At 29.1% G+C, this 16,333-nt stretch overlaps 1 protein-coding gene and 1 long non-coding RNA gene across 9 annotated transcripts in view; both read left to right on the forward strand.

The window, feature by feature from the left end:
- The window catches only part of LOC103576994 (probable ATP-dependent RNA helicase DDX20), a 143,739-nt gene that overhangs the window by 2,805 nt on the left and 124,601 nt on the right, over positions 1-16,333 (forward strand). The gene's annotated exons all lie outside the window — the stretch shown is intronic.
- Positions 12,606-14,073, forward strand: LOC128667667 (uncharacterized). The gene is made up of 3 exons (XR_008403617.1): positions 12,606-12,912; positions 12,986-13,549; positions 13,611-14,073. It is a non-coding gene; the product is annotated as an uncharacterized LOC128667667 (long non-coding RNA).

The raw sequence follows: 16,333 nt of genomic DNA on the forward strand, positions 1-16,333 counted from the left end.
TTAAAATTGACATAAAGTTGCAGAAAAGTTTGTATCAACTAATTGGGCGCCAATTTTTTGTAGTTAACTTGACATCAAGTTCGTGCTAGAGATTTCGGTGACGTACGGTACACATAAAAAATTTCAATGTCAACTTTTGAGCGCTCATTGACGTCATATTTCACATAAATTTGATGTAATTTTAAAATTGCTATTTGACGTCTGTGAGACATAAAATTTTGAGACGCAACATATGACATCAACAAATGACGTCAATAAGACTTCAACTAAAGAGATATTTTTTACTTTTTAATTTTTGAATTTACTTTGTTGAATAGTTGCTAGATGTCGAGAGCTGACTTTTGTTTATTATGTATCAAATGGTAAAATCGAATCTAAACAATTTAGATCAATTTGAGCTACTACTGCAGTCAAATTTTGCTACTCAATTTTCGATGTCTCGAGTACGTCAAATAGTGGCTTTAATCTGACGTCAAATTTACGTGCAATTTGACTGTTGGTTGAGCTCAACTGGCTATCAGGGAACTTCCAATCAAGGTGGCTACTAGGCTAGGGTACTATTATTTTATGTTGGTTGACAGCGCGGACAGTGCTGATATTGTCCTCAATAGCTTCAGGTGCCTTTATCTGTTAATTGATTAGTGAACTTGGAATAAATGAATAGGCGCGCACTCAATTTCCATTTAAAATTTATATACTGAGATCTTACAACCTTTATAGCATCTTATCAATAATAATAGATCAATAATACTTAGTTAATAATGCAAATAATAAATCGTTGTAGCACATACTTTTAAAATTATATACTTAGATTATAAGAAATTCAAAACAAATCATTAAATCGTATGCAGAGATATCTAAACACAGTTTGAGTTGTCTTATTAGAACGTTTCCTGCCACTCGATACCGAAAACCTTAACAAAAACACGCATAAAAAACATGAATAGGATCTTGTCCTAGTAAATATGATTATAAACAAATGCGTATTCTACAGACAAACAAGGAAAGAAAGTATATAGTAAATAAAGATTACTTATAACTAAAAACCATATCACAGTACCCTAACTGTTATTGTTAACACACACGCACACACACACACACACACACACACACACACACACACACACACACACACACACACACACACACACACACACACACACGCGCGCGCACACACACACACACGCGTATATATATATATATATATATATATACATACATATATATATATATATATACTAATTTAATATACCAATATAATATACTAATTTAATATATGCAAATGTTTGCTCAGTAACATATTCCTTTAATTTGGTAACAAGCAATTGTCAATTATGAAATATTTTAAAACGATGAAATCGAATTAATGTTGAATTGAATTTCAAATATGTTTTACGACAATATAAAATGATTTTATTAATATTATGCCAAAAAAAAGATTTTTACGGATTTATTTTTATATAATATAAAAACTATGCAAATTAATTAGTAGTAGAACGAGAAGAAGAATTTAAAGTTCGTCCCACGTGTCATATCCTGTGAATAAGCATGTAGTTCGCCTGCGTGAGGTACAATTTATTTATAAGTATGAATAAAACTTTAAATATTAATAATTTTTGAATTATTATGATTGACCAATACTGACCTGTCGATATAGATTTAAATTATGATAAAAAACGCTCATATTTCTGTGAATGGGGTGCTAAAGTTCAAATTTTTTAGTAATAAAATTTTAAAAATTTCTTTATAAAAAAACCGTAAGTGACCTAACAAAAAAATGATGTGACCTAAACTGACCTCACGGTGACCTATCATTTAAGACCATTGTCACCTTAAAATTCTATGAATGGGGTGCTAAATTTGCGCAAGTATTATCATGTATGTTTAGTTCCTGCTTGTTCATAGTTATTTCAATCCTATTTTATGAAAAATAATATGAAAAAAAATGTATATGGCTGCCGAAATCCCAAAAAATTCACCGAACTGACAGTCGGAAAAAATTAACTGTATTGAAACGGAATTATTTTGACAAACAATTTTCACAAGGGTTTTAGTAAATTCCCTAAGGAATAAAACAAAAAAAAATTAAATCGTGAAAATGATTTTTGACAAAATTGTGGTATTCTCAAGCCCAGTGCTGCGTGTGCTAAAGCTTTGGCCATAAGTCTCGCGTGACAGGTCTAGGTTTGAATCTTCAGGAGGGTCAAATTATTTATTTAAAAAAAAAATGTTTGTTAAGATGCAAAACAAATCTAAACAACATTAGATGAAAAAAGGGCATGTCTTACGATATTCTTAAAAAAAAATATTATTTATAACTTTTCATTACGAAAATATTTAAACATGCGGGATTTTATCGTTTTTACCCCGAATTTGAAAATCGAATTCCCATTAGAGGTCAGCGTTTTGACGTCTTAGGAAACTATTTTGACCATTTTTGGAATGATGGCTCAGCGTTTGTATGTATGTGTGTGTGTAAACTTTTTATAGCTTTTGAATTAATTAACCGATTAAAATGATTCTTACGGCAATCGAAAGAGTTTGTTGCTAGACTCGAAAATATTTGTGAATTACGAACAAATTTTTTTTTTCTTTAGTTTTTCTTAATTTCTCCGAAATGACTCGAAATTTCGTCTTTAAAATTTAATTATTTCTATAACTCGATAAAACGCGTCGGTTGCCGCATCAACCATCCAAATCGACTAATTCGTTTTAAAAATATCGTCGGAGAAAGAAATAGCAAAAAGTGGATTCTTACGAAGATCTTTAAAATGACTGAACCAATCATTTTTTAAATTTGTGCAGGTTTGAAACCCAATAAAATGCGGTGATTGCCACACTGAATATCAAAATCGGTTGATTAATCTAAAAGATATCGAGGACGAAAAGTTTAAAAAATAACATCTTCAGTCAATCTTCCCGGATAAATCATGATATTATGTGCTAAATGTGTTCAAAATAATACCAACTCTTCGTCGTAATGGTCTCTCTCGATTTCCCCATCATGAAATGCAATTTGTTTTTTAGTTTAAATAATCGTAGCATCTATAGATACAGAAAAAATCGTGTTCGAAATAGCGGTAATTGTCTATATTCAGGCTCACCACATTTTATAATGTTTCAAGTACTTACACCTCAAAGATCCATCATTAAACTTTTTCCACGTGTTCTGCTACACGGCGGATGAAATATTCTGTATGTATTTATGTCTCTAACATCAGATATCTATCTTAACTTTGCAATTGAAATGTGCAAAATTGATAAAAATAGCATAAAATCATGTGAATTTTCAAAAGTAAATTTTTCTAATAAATGTAAGTAATTTTATATAATACCGTAAGATAGATGGTGGCGATAGAAAGGTCTACACTGTTTAAAATTTTTGTAAAATTACACATATTTTACAAAACAAAATATGAGTAAAATTACAAATCAGTGTGTTGTCAATACAATACAATTCGAGTAATTTACCGAAACGTGTTAGGAATCCTTCCAAGATGAGTTGGTGTTTTACTATCTTTATGTAGTAATCCTATATGTATTGTGATTTTACCAAACCGTTGACTACCCTGTTTAGAAAATCTCATAGAATCCAATAAATCCTCATACATTCCTATAGAAATTTTATAAGAATGAATGAGTTCTATGAGAAGTGCTATAGTTAAGTATAGGGCCTTATATATACAGTGTAAGAATCTATCGGATTTTTTAAGCAGGGTAATTTCCAATTAAAAGTTTTTAAAATTTACAAACGTTGTTTGTCATTTGATTTACTACAAATTTTTGTAAATTTAAAAGAAAAATTGTAACTGAAATTAAAATAAAGTCATTAAAAGTTCACAAATATTTTCAGTATTTTTACAACTCTGAGTTGTAAATTATATAACCGATTGACAGTAATGATACCGAAAATACAGAACAAATTAAATTTTTAAGTAGAATCAAGGTTAATACTAAGTAAAATAAACATTGTCTATGATGTAGGTCCGGTCGACAAAATTTAAGTTAGGTTTGAGATTATGTCCAGGGGACATTAGGAATTAAAAAAAAAATGCGGGTTAACGTCCTGTGGACGGTTTTTTAATTGAGAATTAAGGAATAAGGTTTAACGTCCGGTGGACGGTTTTTTAACGTGAATGTGAGTGTGGAAACGTCCGGGAGACGCTTAAAATTTAGTTTGTCATAAGAAAAATAGTTTGTCATAAAAAAATAGTTTGTCATAGAGAAATAGTTTGTCATAAGGGAAAATAAAGAAAAAGCAAGGTGCTTATATTAAAATAAATTTTTTTTTTTTTTTTTTATTAAAATACTAATCCACCATGTATGTAGGCAAGCATTGTCTGTCACATGGTATACAATGTTTACTCAGCTCATTTTTCCTATACCCGGTTGTTTTTGTGCGGCTGTGGCCCGAATTGTGTTCGTACTGTACTGCATCATTACGGTGATGCACTGCTACCTCACTTGTGCAATGGAGGAGTAGTGGCGTAGGGAAACCACAGAGAAAACTTAGTCAGTACAGTTTCGGTTTGAGTGAAGTTCCAGTGATTGATAAAATTCCTAATTTACCGATCACTGGATCTTCATCCCACACCTAACGGTCAGAGACCTCCGTTCGAACCCGACGCGTGGCTAAACGGTCACCCAGCCAAGTAGTAATCCTGCTCGATGCTACTTAACTTCGATAATCACCCGAGCCACACGCGTGTCGAACGGCTGTCTCAGCCGCTAAATTAAAATAAATTAAACTAGAGTTTCATAAACCATTTATTTCAGCCTATTGATATTCCTCTCCTCTCTTACAAAATATTACAAACGACCCTGATAGCTTAATTTAATTACAATAAAATTTCACAACATCGGGTTTTGGAAGACCGACTTCATCTTCCAAGGGCGCCCTAATATTCGATCATAATACTTAGGTGCAGCCAGACTTGACAAGGTTAATCCCTCTGTTATATTTTGAAATATATTGTCGATTAATTACTAATACAAATTCTGCTGAAAAAAAATGTAATTAATATAAAATTAAAAATACAGTGTTTTGTGTTTATATTCTCATATGTTTCTATTTATTATCTTTAATAGCCTTACATGTCTATACAAAAACGTATACGCATATATATAATGAAATTAATAGAAACATATGAGAATATAAACACAAAACACTCTTTATTTAATTTTATATTAATTTCATTTTTTTAACTTCCCGCTTAGAAAATTGCAAATTTTCAAAAATTCGGGAAGTTATTGGTTTCAGTCCGATTTTCGAACATCGAATTTCTAAGAGATCTTGACGTTTTGAGATTCTAGGAAGTTATCCTGACTAATTTCACGATGATGCCCGAGTGTATGTGTGTATGTATGTAAATATCTGTAACTTTTGAACGGATGAACCGATTTTGATATTTGAGGTGTCATTCGACGCGGCTTGTCAATATCTAAAAGCTGAAAAAAATTGAGTTTGATCGGCAGGGCTCGTTCAGAGGTATTCCAAAAATAAACTTTTTTCAAAAATGTTTTTTTTGGATAACTTTTTATGTGCTCGATGGGTTGATTTCAAAATCGAATGGACTCTGAGGATTCATGAGCCGCGTCGAATGCCACCTCAAATATCAAAATCGGTTAATTCGTTCAAGAGAAACCGTTGTCGAAAGAATTAAAAAAAAAATGTTTTTTTTATTCTCTAAATTTTTCCAAAACAACTCAATAAATCAATTTCAAAATCTGATCAGTTATAGAACTCAATAAAACGCATCGATTGTTAGCTTAACCGTCTTAATCGGTTTAATTTTTCGGGAGATATCGTTTGAGAAAAAATCGAAAAAAACGTTTTTTTTCGAAAACAAAAGCATACAAAAGTATTTTCGAGCTCGAAAATGTATCTACAACAATTTTTCGAGCTGAAGGAGCTCGAAATATGCGGGAAGCTTTGGGGCTGGCCCGCAGGGTCAACCGACAGACCGATTTTTTCAGCAGCATTGGTATTGGTAATTAGTCGACAATATATTTAAAAAATTAATTTCACGATTCGTAAAATATTGAATTTACAAAGAAAAGAAAAGTCTCGTTAAAATTATTATATTAATATTATAAATTTTACAAAAAGTCTTATAACTACTCATCTAACTTAATAAATATATAAAAGGGTGATATATAATAAACAAAAATACATCTAATTTTTCATAAAATTAAAATCCAAGTGATTTAAATTTATTACATGCAATAATACATCAAATAGTTTTCTATTTTATTAATACAAAAAAAAATATAATGTATTGTTATTCGTAAGTGTGTAATTTATTATGATACATACAAATAGTTATGCAAAGAAATCTTATAAGCATAATTATATTAAAATCAATAAATATAAAGGTTTTCTTAATTACACAACTCCAAAAAACTCAACTGAGTAATTGATACTTGCCAGATAAAGTAGAAGCTTCTTGAATTAATTTCTGCGGAGTACTAACTAGAGAAATAACCTAAATCCGAACATTCAGAATAAAAGATCATTTTGTTTAAACACCGTTGTAAAATTACTTAAAGAAAATTAAAAATTATTGTCGATAAATTATAAATTGCTCTATTTTAATGAAGTTTTATCAAATGGGTGTAAAGACCGTTATTAATTTTTTAAACTTTAATGATTTCCTATAAATGTTCTTTCTCAACTGAGTAAATACCATCGTAAACTAGTAGGCACCAAAATTTAATATCTTTTAATAATTGATATATCAAAAAATTGCTCTTAAAATGCTCTTTCAGAATCCGTAATTGCTCCAATTAAAAAATTAATATTTAATTAATTATGCGTAATTAAAAATCCAAAATTTAATTCCTAATTATCTCAGTAAATAAAATGTTTTTTAAATGTTTTTTGCTGTCAAACAATTGCTCCCTTGTTTTTCTATAGAGAATGATCGTTTTTTACCATATTATTGTAATAATTAATTAATTAAGAGAATTAATTACAAAAGCATAGGGACAATTAAAGTATGACGTCACAATTGCGAAATGTCGCCAGCTGTCTACATGAGTAAGTAAATAAAGTCATGTCATCGACATGAGTATGCGCCCAGATAAACAATTTATTATGTACTACCTTTTTAATATAGTTTGAGGTTATGGTTAATTAATATCCTACCAAAAACAGATTCTCTGTATAAAGTCGCGCCAAGTACACGTTTAAAATTTTTTAAAAGTAAAAAAAATTATTTTTTACAAAAAAAAAAGTCAAATCGAAAAAATACGAAGTACCTAGTATGATGCAAAATCATAACAAACATTTTCATAAAATTAAAAAAAAAATTGTATAACAAAATTTCAATGTACTTGGTGTGCTTACAAAAGAGTAAAAAAAACCATATTTAATTTTATTAGAAATTAATTTTGCTTGAGTACATGTATAACGTTCTTTTATATTTCACGCGTCCCACGGCGGAGTGTGGTTGGCGCTCAATAGCCGTTATGGCTCTCCGTTGGTTGAAAAACTGAAAATAAAATAGTAACAAAACAAAATGTCCCACCTGGAGATATCCTGAATCTCCCTGGACCCGCAGCTCTGCTCAGGCTGGGTTAGACAACCTAGTTGGGCGCCAGTTCGTGTGCCCCACGAACAAAATTAACTTAAAATTAAACAACGGAGAAAAATGAAAATAAAATAAATGACAGGGTAACAGTTTCAGATTTCAGGAAAAGGAAAGCAAGAAAAAGATAGCAGCACTTAAAATAAATAAATTTAACTAACTACCGGGTTGATGACCATTCGTTTCAAATATATTTTAAATTAAAAATTAATTAATCAAATATATCGCATACTCACATAAATAATATCGAAAAATAATAGTAAATCACTTACAAAAAATAATAATAATAGTATGCGCATATAAAATTATAATTCAAATAATAATAATACTGCATAAACAATAAATGTATTGTAAAAACATACAACTATTAATAATTAATAGTCTCACTCACACGTGAACATAAACAAACTAAATATAATTCACGGAGGACAATCTCAGAATAATACTTCAATAATTGTAAATTATTATATCACTCACAAGTGAATAGAAAATATTAACTAAAATAATCTCATATAAGAATTTGAAGTATTTCCAGTAAAAATTCCCAATAATTTCCAATGGTGAATTTTACGGTATTCACAAAATAATATTATCCTATACTCAAATAATACAGATAAAGAGCACTCTTGGATACAATAATTATGAGTGATATTTATACCTTTGTATCACTCTCACGTGATAATTAAAATAATAAAATAATAATACGCACCAAAAATTAATTATAAAAATAATAACTCAAATTAATAATAAATGATAATGAAAAATAACCAAACATCTATCACACTCAATATTTGGTAAAATAGTACTGAATGTTTTCACTGATTGTATTCGTATTTACTGAGTATAATATTTATGCATTCCATCATATGCTTATGACAAATTATTAATACTCAGAATTCACTATCTCTCTCACGCTTCTGCTATATACAAATGATCGCCAACTCGGAACCAAATTACACGCCAATGTATTAGCCAAAAAAGTACTTACAGTTTACGTATTATTCAACTCCCTTGGTTGCACGCTAATACGGTAAATGTACTTTCCTTAATGCGATTTATCAAATGCTCAACTAATGCCAATGGGTGTATATTATCTCCACAAAATACCAAATGGCGACAAATTTATAATTATTTTAATGTAACAGAGCACACACGCTACTCTTACAGAGACTTTCCCACGTCTGACCATGGCAGCACGTGAATCTCACGCCGGCACCTAGGCCGACGACATTTTGTCGTATATCTCACTTTGACCAATAGAGATATACAACCGTCGCATGTTATTTCTTTACAGTACCACCAACGTACTACATAACTGTGGCCGTGTAATTTATCAAGTTCCCGACGCTAACTGACCAATTGTATGTTCCATAATTAATTCTTAATATTATTTACCGATAAATCAATCAATGATTTATTCATAAAACTAGTAAATTTATTTATAATGACTAAATTTACGGATGCCAACTGTTGCGTTGACGCGCATGCACCAACCAATTCAAAATAATCATAAGCACATAAATGAAATGCGCAACTATTTCTCTCAGCGCTATAAAATCCAAATATATGCTCACATTACTCAGTGAAATCTCCTGATTCGAATACAATTTATACCTAAGAAACCAATAAAGTATTATTAACGCCATAATTAGAACAAAATCTTGTAAATAAACAAAATAATCATGTTAACAAACTATCGGATGAGACGTGTGAGCAGCGTGTGCTGCCCTCTGTTGCTCACCGACCTGATGCGAGACTGCCGCGATATCTAAATATCGTGACACATGTAGTAACGCACACCAAGTACATTGAAATTTTGTTATACAATTTTTTTTTTAAATTTTATGAAAATGTTTGTTATGATTTTGCATCATACTAGGTACTTCGTTTTTTTTCGATTTGACTTTTTTTTTTGTAAAAAATAATTTTTTTTTTACTTTTAAAAAATTTTAAACGTGTACTTCGCGCGACTTTATACAGAGAATCTGTTTTTGGTAGGATTTATTTTTTTTTTTTGTAGTGTTATTATATTTTTCAGTTTTTAGTATTATTTGACGCATAATTCATTGTTTGTCAATAATATAGTATTAATTAGAGATCTGTACATATTTTCAACGTAATTACTAAATAAAAATGATAATTTAATTGATCTATAGATAGCACTAAATTATATATATATATATATATATATATATATATACTGTAGATCCCTTATTAGAGAGGTAATTTTTAAATATAGACATTGCGGGTAGCTAGATAGAACATAAGAAAGTTAATCACGGATTATATTTTGAAAATTTTGAAAATTATCTGATGTATAATTAATTGTTAGTCAATAATAATTACGTAATTAGAGATAATAATACGTATTTTTGACGCAATTACTACGTAAACATACTTCAACTGATCTACATTTATATCTGTACATACATATATATATAGCACTAAGTTACCCAATTTTGGTACTGTTTAGCGGATATAACTTTATATACAACAGAACGAAATTCAAAATTTTGACGTTATTATTGACTACAAGTTGTTACCAACATTTCTAGAAAGTTGACGATAATCGACTGCCGCAACCTGACGCCAACTTTCTGAGAAAATTGAAGTCAACTTTCTGTCAACCCTGTCAACTAAGGGAATGCCAGCTGTTGGCACACATTTTTTCAGAAAATAGGCGACTAATTCGTCAATTTATGGAAATGACAACAATCTTTGCGGCCAACTTGATAACAAGTTGCTGCAGTTGGTTGCCACTAGCTCGCTTCCAACTTGATTATCAAAAATCGCTTACAGCTGAAGTTGTATATCTCAGCTCCACTTACTTCACTCCTCATTATAAACCAACTCAATGTAAACCGATCTGATTTATTTTGATTGCAATCGTTTTTTGGTCGTTTGTCGTTCAATGTCGGTCTATCAAAGTTGTTTGTGAGTTAATTGCTTAATTATGAAAAAGTAAATAAAAATTAGTCTTTAATTTTTTCCATTTGACCCCTCTACTTCGATATTTTATTAATTTTTCCATTTAAATCACTAGGAAATCGTTTGTCGATAATTGCCGGTTAAATCAAAGAAAACAGTAATTTATTTATAAAAAAAATGTAATTAAGAAACTAGATTTGCCATTAGTAGTCTTCAATAAAAATAATATTTTTTTTTGTATAACGATAATAAATCTTCCAATTAAAAATAATTATATGTTTCCATTCGTTAAAAACCTGATTTTCAAATTTTGCTACTAAGGTATTGACAGGTAGCGCCACAATGTTAGATGTACGAAATAACCCTAAAAGCCACCTTAGCTTGAAATTGATAGTAATTTGATAATTAAAATTATCGAAGTTTACTGTCCGAATTGGCCGACAATTTGATATCAAAACTTGGAAAAAAAATTAGCGGTTGATTTTTCCTTAATTTAGAGGTCACTCTTTGATTACTAGAAAAAAACACTAACAAAAGTTCCCATGAAATTTTCGTCAAATGTCTGATAACTTCGGGCTTTTCCGTTTTTGACGGTATTTTGTATGCGACTTTTAAAATAAATTTGGATTCGAATTCGGGTAGTAAGTTTACGTCAAATTGTAACGCAAGTTTTATGCAAATTCTCGTCAATAACGGAAGAGCCCGAAGTTGACAGACATTTGACGAAAATTTCGAGGAAACTTTCGCAACTTAAATTTTGTTAAGTAAACTGTACAACTAGGGAATATCCTAACAATTAGCATTGATTTTTTATAATATTACTCGATTAATATTATTGTACGGCTAAGTAAGTAGAGCTGATTTTGGTACGTCCTAGCGAATATAACTGCAATATCAAGAAGTTTAAATATTTTAAATAGACACCCTAATACCACAGTTTGTTTAGCAAAAGTTTCCTGGGAAATTTCATCAAATGTCCATCAACTTCGGACAATTCTGTTTTCGAGGCCAATTTATATACAACTTGCTATACAATTCGACGTAAATTTACTACCCGAACTAAAATGCAAATTCATTTCGAAAGCTTACTAGAAAAATTTTTCGTTAATTTCCAGGTAAATTTTTACTCCAATTTATTGTTAATTTCACTTGCAAAATTGTAAACTATTTTTTTATATTCAAGTTGTAGACATTTTTAAGTATAAATTTAATTACCTTCTTAAATGGTAAGAATGAACATTACCGACTTTTATGTGTAGCAAAAAGTGTTACCTCGGAATTGAGCAAAAATTAACCATAAATTTTTCTCTTTAACTTTTGCTGTTAAATTGGCGGAAAATTCGTGCAGCAAATTTTCAGTAATTTCAATGTCAAATTACTGTCAATTTCAATCTAAAGTAGCGATTCGGAGTTCTTCAATTTAATTTTATTTAAGCTAATTGGTAAAAAATTGACATTAGTTTGATTGAAATAGTTGTCAATTTTTTTCTTCTACTTATGACAATTCGCATGCAACTCACAACAATTTCAAGTAAAACTAAAGTAAGATGTATAGTTTTTTCTGTAGTATTTATGCAAAATCGGGGAAAATTGATTGAAATTATAACAATGAACACTGAAATCAAATAAAGAAAATTCATCTTAAATATCAAAACGGATTTATTTATGATTATGAAACGTATTTATTTATGCTCATAAAAAAATTTCCGTATGAAACTATAGTAAAAAATACAGACCGAAGCACCGCTGGTGGCGCAATAATAAATCATTGCTATAAAAAAATTTCAATGTTTTACTCAATCGTCGCTTTTCTTATAACTTTTTATTCTCTAGTAGTGCCCCTAACTCATGAAAAAAAATTTATAAAAGTGTCTAAATTGGGGGTGCTATAGTATGTGCTGGCCTAATTTCATTATTTAAATTAGTTCTCATAACTAAAGTGAATAAAGTTTTATAATTTTAAGACAAACAATCAATTATCTTTCGAATAGAGAAGGAATTTTCTGAAAATTTATTATTCTAAAAAAGTTTAAAAAAATGAGAGCTAAAAACCACTATGTTTACGGTATAGATACACGGTAGGCTCGGGCCATGACACTTCACACATATACATGTGATTGAACGTGTACTGGGCGCGAGACACTATCGTGTCTCCTGATCAAATTTATTACGTACAACTTTTTTTTTTCTACCTAATAATTATATTGACTTTCAATTGCGAGTCATCCATTATAGTAAAGTTCGTATTGGGATTTATTTGGAACTTTACTGCATTGTACGATTGCACAATTATTATTCTTTTCATTAATGGCTAAAAACAAGATCCAAAAAATAGGTTATTTGATGTGAAAGACAATTAGTCAGTAAAAAATTAAAAAATTAATTGACGATACTGGTATGTATATGTATTATTTTTTCAAACAAAATATAAATCTATTTTTATTAAGTGTAACCTTAATAATTTACAGGTGGATAGCTTTTTAACTCTTACACTCACACTGGCCCTCGCGGTTTTGGAAATACCGAAATAATACCGGAATTATACGGTATAAATACTGCATAAATATGGTATTACTCGAGTTATTTTAGCCAGTTTTTTTATCGCATTATTACCAAAAATTTACGAAATAAATTCCTAATATTTACGGTAATAAAACAGAAAAAATACGGTATTTTCACAGAATTAAAACAGTAATTATACAGCATATTTATAGTATATTTTCGGCATTTTTGCAGCATCAAACCGTTCTACCCGTAAAAAAATTTATATATAATTATATAAAATTTTATTCAGTTATATCTAATTTTATATAATTATGTAGAACCTTATAAAGTTATATATTAAATAACTGTCATGAAAAAAAAAAAAATAAATAAATAAAAACACCCGTTAACTCGTGGACTCGATCCCGAGACCTATTTTATTAACACCAAATTATTACGGTAAATTTACGGCATGTGCATAAATGCCGAAAATTTACGGCATTCGCAAAACTGCGAGGGGGCTTACGTGAAAAATTATAAGACATACAGTAAGTTATTATTTTCTTTAAATAAAAAATTCGTAAAATTCATTTTCATATTTGATTTCAGATGTTAGTGAATTACATGCAAAAATTGGGATGTAAAATCTCCAAGAAATTGTCTGAGCGGCTGCTACTGAAAGCAATTTACCATGCCTTAACTAATTTGTTAATTAACTTTTCCTCCTTCTCTAACTTTTCATTGAGTCTCAATTTTCTTTTAACGCTTAACTAATCATTTTTTCATTAAAAGTTGCAAGAGAATAGATATATTTTTAACTTTCATGTATTGAAACAAACCAATATATCTTTTAACAAGTTTATCAAAAGCTTTGAAGAAAATTAACGACGTAATGCTCGATCTAGATTCACATATGCTTCGTGTCATTCTTACTGGAACTCCTAATTAAAATTTAGCTTGACTAATAATTTCGGATAATTTTCAATAATTTTTTTTGATGTTATTTTTTTATTTTTATTCATATTATCACAAATAAATTAACATAAAAATTTAATATATTAATATTTTTTTATATTCCACGTCGTCATAAATTAGTAGAATAATAACAATGAACGTAAAATTCTCTTATATGAAATATTCAATCATCTTAACATCTTATAATAATTTTTTATTGATTACTATGTATATAATATGTACATATTAATCAATAAACATTAATATGTATATATATATATATATATATATATATATATATATATATATATATATTAATATGTATATATATATATATTAATTCTTTTATAGATGACACATATAAATTAAGTTTTTTTTTATTGCAATGTCGGAGATCACTAACAAAAAAATGTAAATTATAAATTACGTTTTTTTGACTTCACTGAAATACAGTAAAAAAAAAAAAAGTGTCTAAACTAATACATAAAGTAATAATGAAATTTTAACATCAGGTAACGCAGATGTATAAATTATAGGTCTGGGGTTCAAATCATTAATTTCTACCCATGTATTACTAATCGACCTCGTATATGCAATATAATGCCCAATTCCACCTTTTCTTATTGTCTCGTTATATCCTATTAAACCAGATAACATATATTTTTTACAAAAAATGGTTAAACTCGTCGGAATGTCTTTTAAATTATTTTCTAATAATTGAATTTTATTAGTTTTTTTAAAATAAATTGACTTTTCATAAAAATGACTTATGTCTAAACATAAATACCATTCAATACGAATAGTTCTTTTGACTGACTTAGTTTTACATAATTGGCAATAAAGTGAAGATTGATCTTTTAGTGAATCTAAAACACTATCTATCAAGCATTTTAGTCCATGGTCCCAAATTTTTCTAGCTGATACATTTAATACCGGAATCTTATTAGTCAAAATATGTTTACAGGATTCATTCGTACAACTTAGTTCTTCGATGTTTGACTCATAGTCAAATTTATCCATTAAACGTTCCATCAAACTACAAACATTATCAGCGCAATCAATTCTATTAGTAGTTGCAGTATATAACGGAAGTAATAAATCTAATCTCTGCTTATAAACAGGAGCCATGGCTCTAAACTTAGCGTACGTCGTAACGCATGAAAAAAAAAACACTTCGGCTGACATTGTTTATCAATGGAATTTCTAAAATTTTTTAAATTTAAATATGTAAACGCTAAAATTTCACATAAACTATCGAATGGGCATGTATTATTTAACATATATTTTATTTTATTTACCTTACGTGGAGGCAAACAAGTACCATTTTTGATAATTGTTTTTTTTTTTCGAATTATATTTTTTTGATTTTTTATCAACAATATTTTGATGGAAAGTTTGTACCTCTTAAAATGGTGTAACATATTTACCTCTTTTTTTCTCAACTGGACTTGACTTAAGACTAAAATGTTTTCGTTTTGATGTTAATTTTTGACATTTTGATTTAAACTTATTTTTTTCTGGACTTAATAAAATAGAATCGCTATCGTAAGTATTTTTAACTAATGAGATACTAATAAAAACGTTCGATGAACTGAGATATTCTTTATTTTTTTCGGATGTTGATTCAAACAGTGGAGAGTTTGGTGGTATAAAATCTTCATGAAATGTGAGATTGATAGAATTATTGCTGGTAACTGAGTGAATATCACTCTCTTCAGAGCTTAAGACATCCTTAACTTCATTAATCTCACCTTTGGTTCTCCAATTTTCACGGAGATTTAATATGTCATCATCAGTTTGGTTATTTTTCTGGTGATTTTTAGTATTGACATTCATTTTCGTTGGAATATTTATTTTACTAAATGCATCTTTGGCTTCGATCATTCGTGCTTTCAAGGATCTCATATGTTTTATCAGAAATTTAACTATATTAGTTGGACGATGATTATTTAAAAAATTTTCCTTGACAGTTCTAAAATAATTTTCCGACCTTGCTGAAGTCGCAACAATATTTTTAGAATTATAAGGTTTTACCATTACATTAGTCCATGCGGGAAATTTTTTAAATAGACGTTTTAAATCTTCTAAAATTTCAGAAAAGTAAAAGGAGTTAATATTGTCGAAACTAACTGTAAGACTTGAATCTTTATCGTCACCACGAGTTTTTCCAACAAGATTTTCAATAAAATTTGCAAGTTCAAGGTCATCATTTGTCTTCTTCTCATCTTCGTCATTGCAAAATAAATGTTGATCACACGTTTTTTCTTGGTCACAAAAATTAGTCTCTCGTAGACTTTTATAATCAATTACGGTGTCGTTGAATTTAAATGTTTCTATTTTCGAGAATATCCATTTAATATCATCTATGCAACCAAGTT

This window comes from Microplitis demolitor, chromosome 4, assembly GCF_026212275.2.
Source record: "Microplitis demolitor isolate Queensland-Clemson2020A chromosome 4, iyMicDemo2.1a, whole genome shotgun sequence".
NCBI classification, from domain to species: Eukaryota; Metazoa; Arthropoda; class Insecta; order Hymenoptera; family Braconidae; genus Microplitis; species Microplitis demolitor.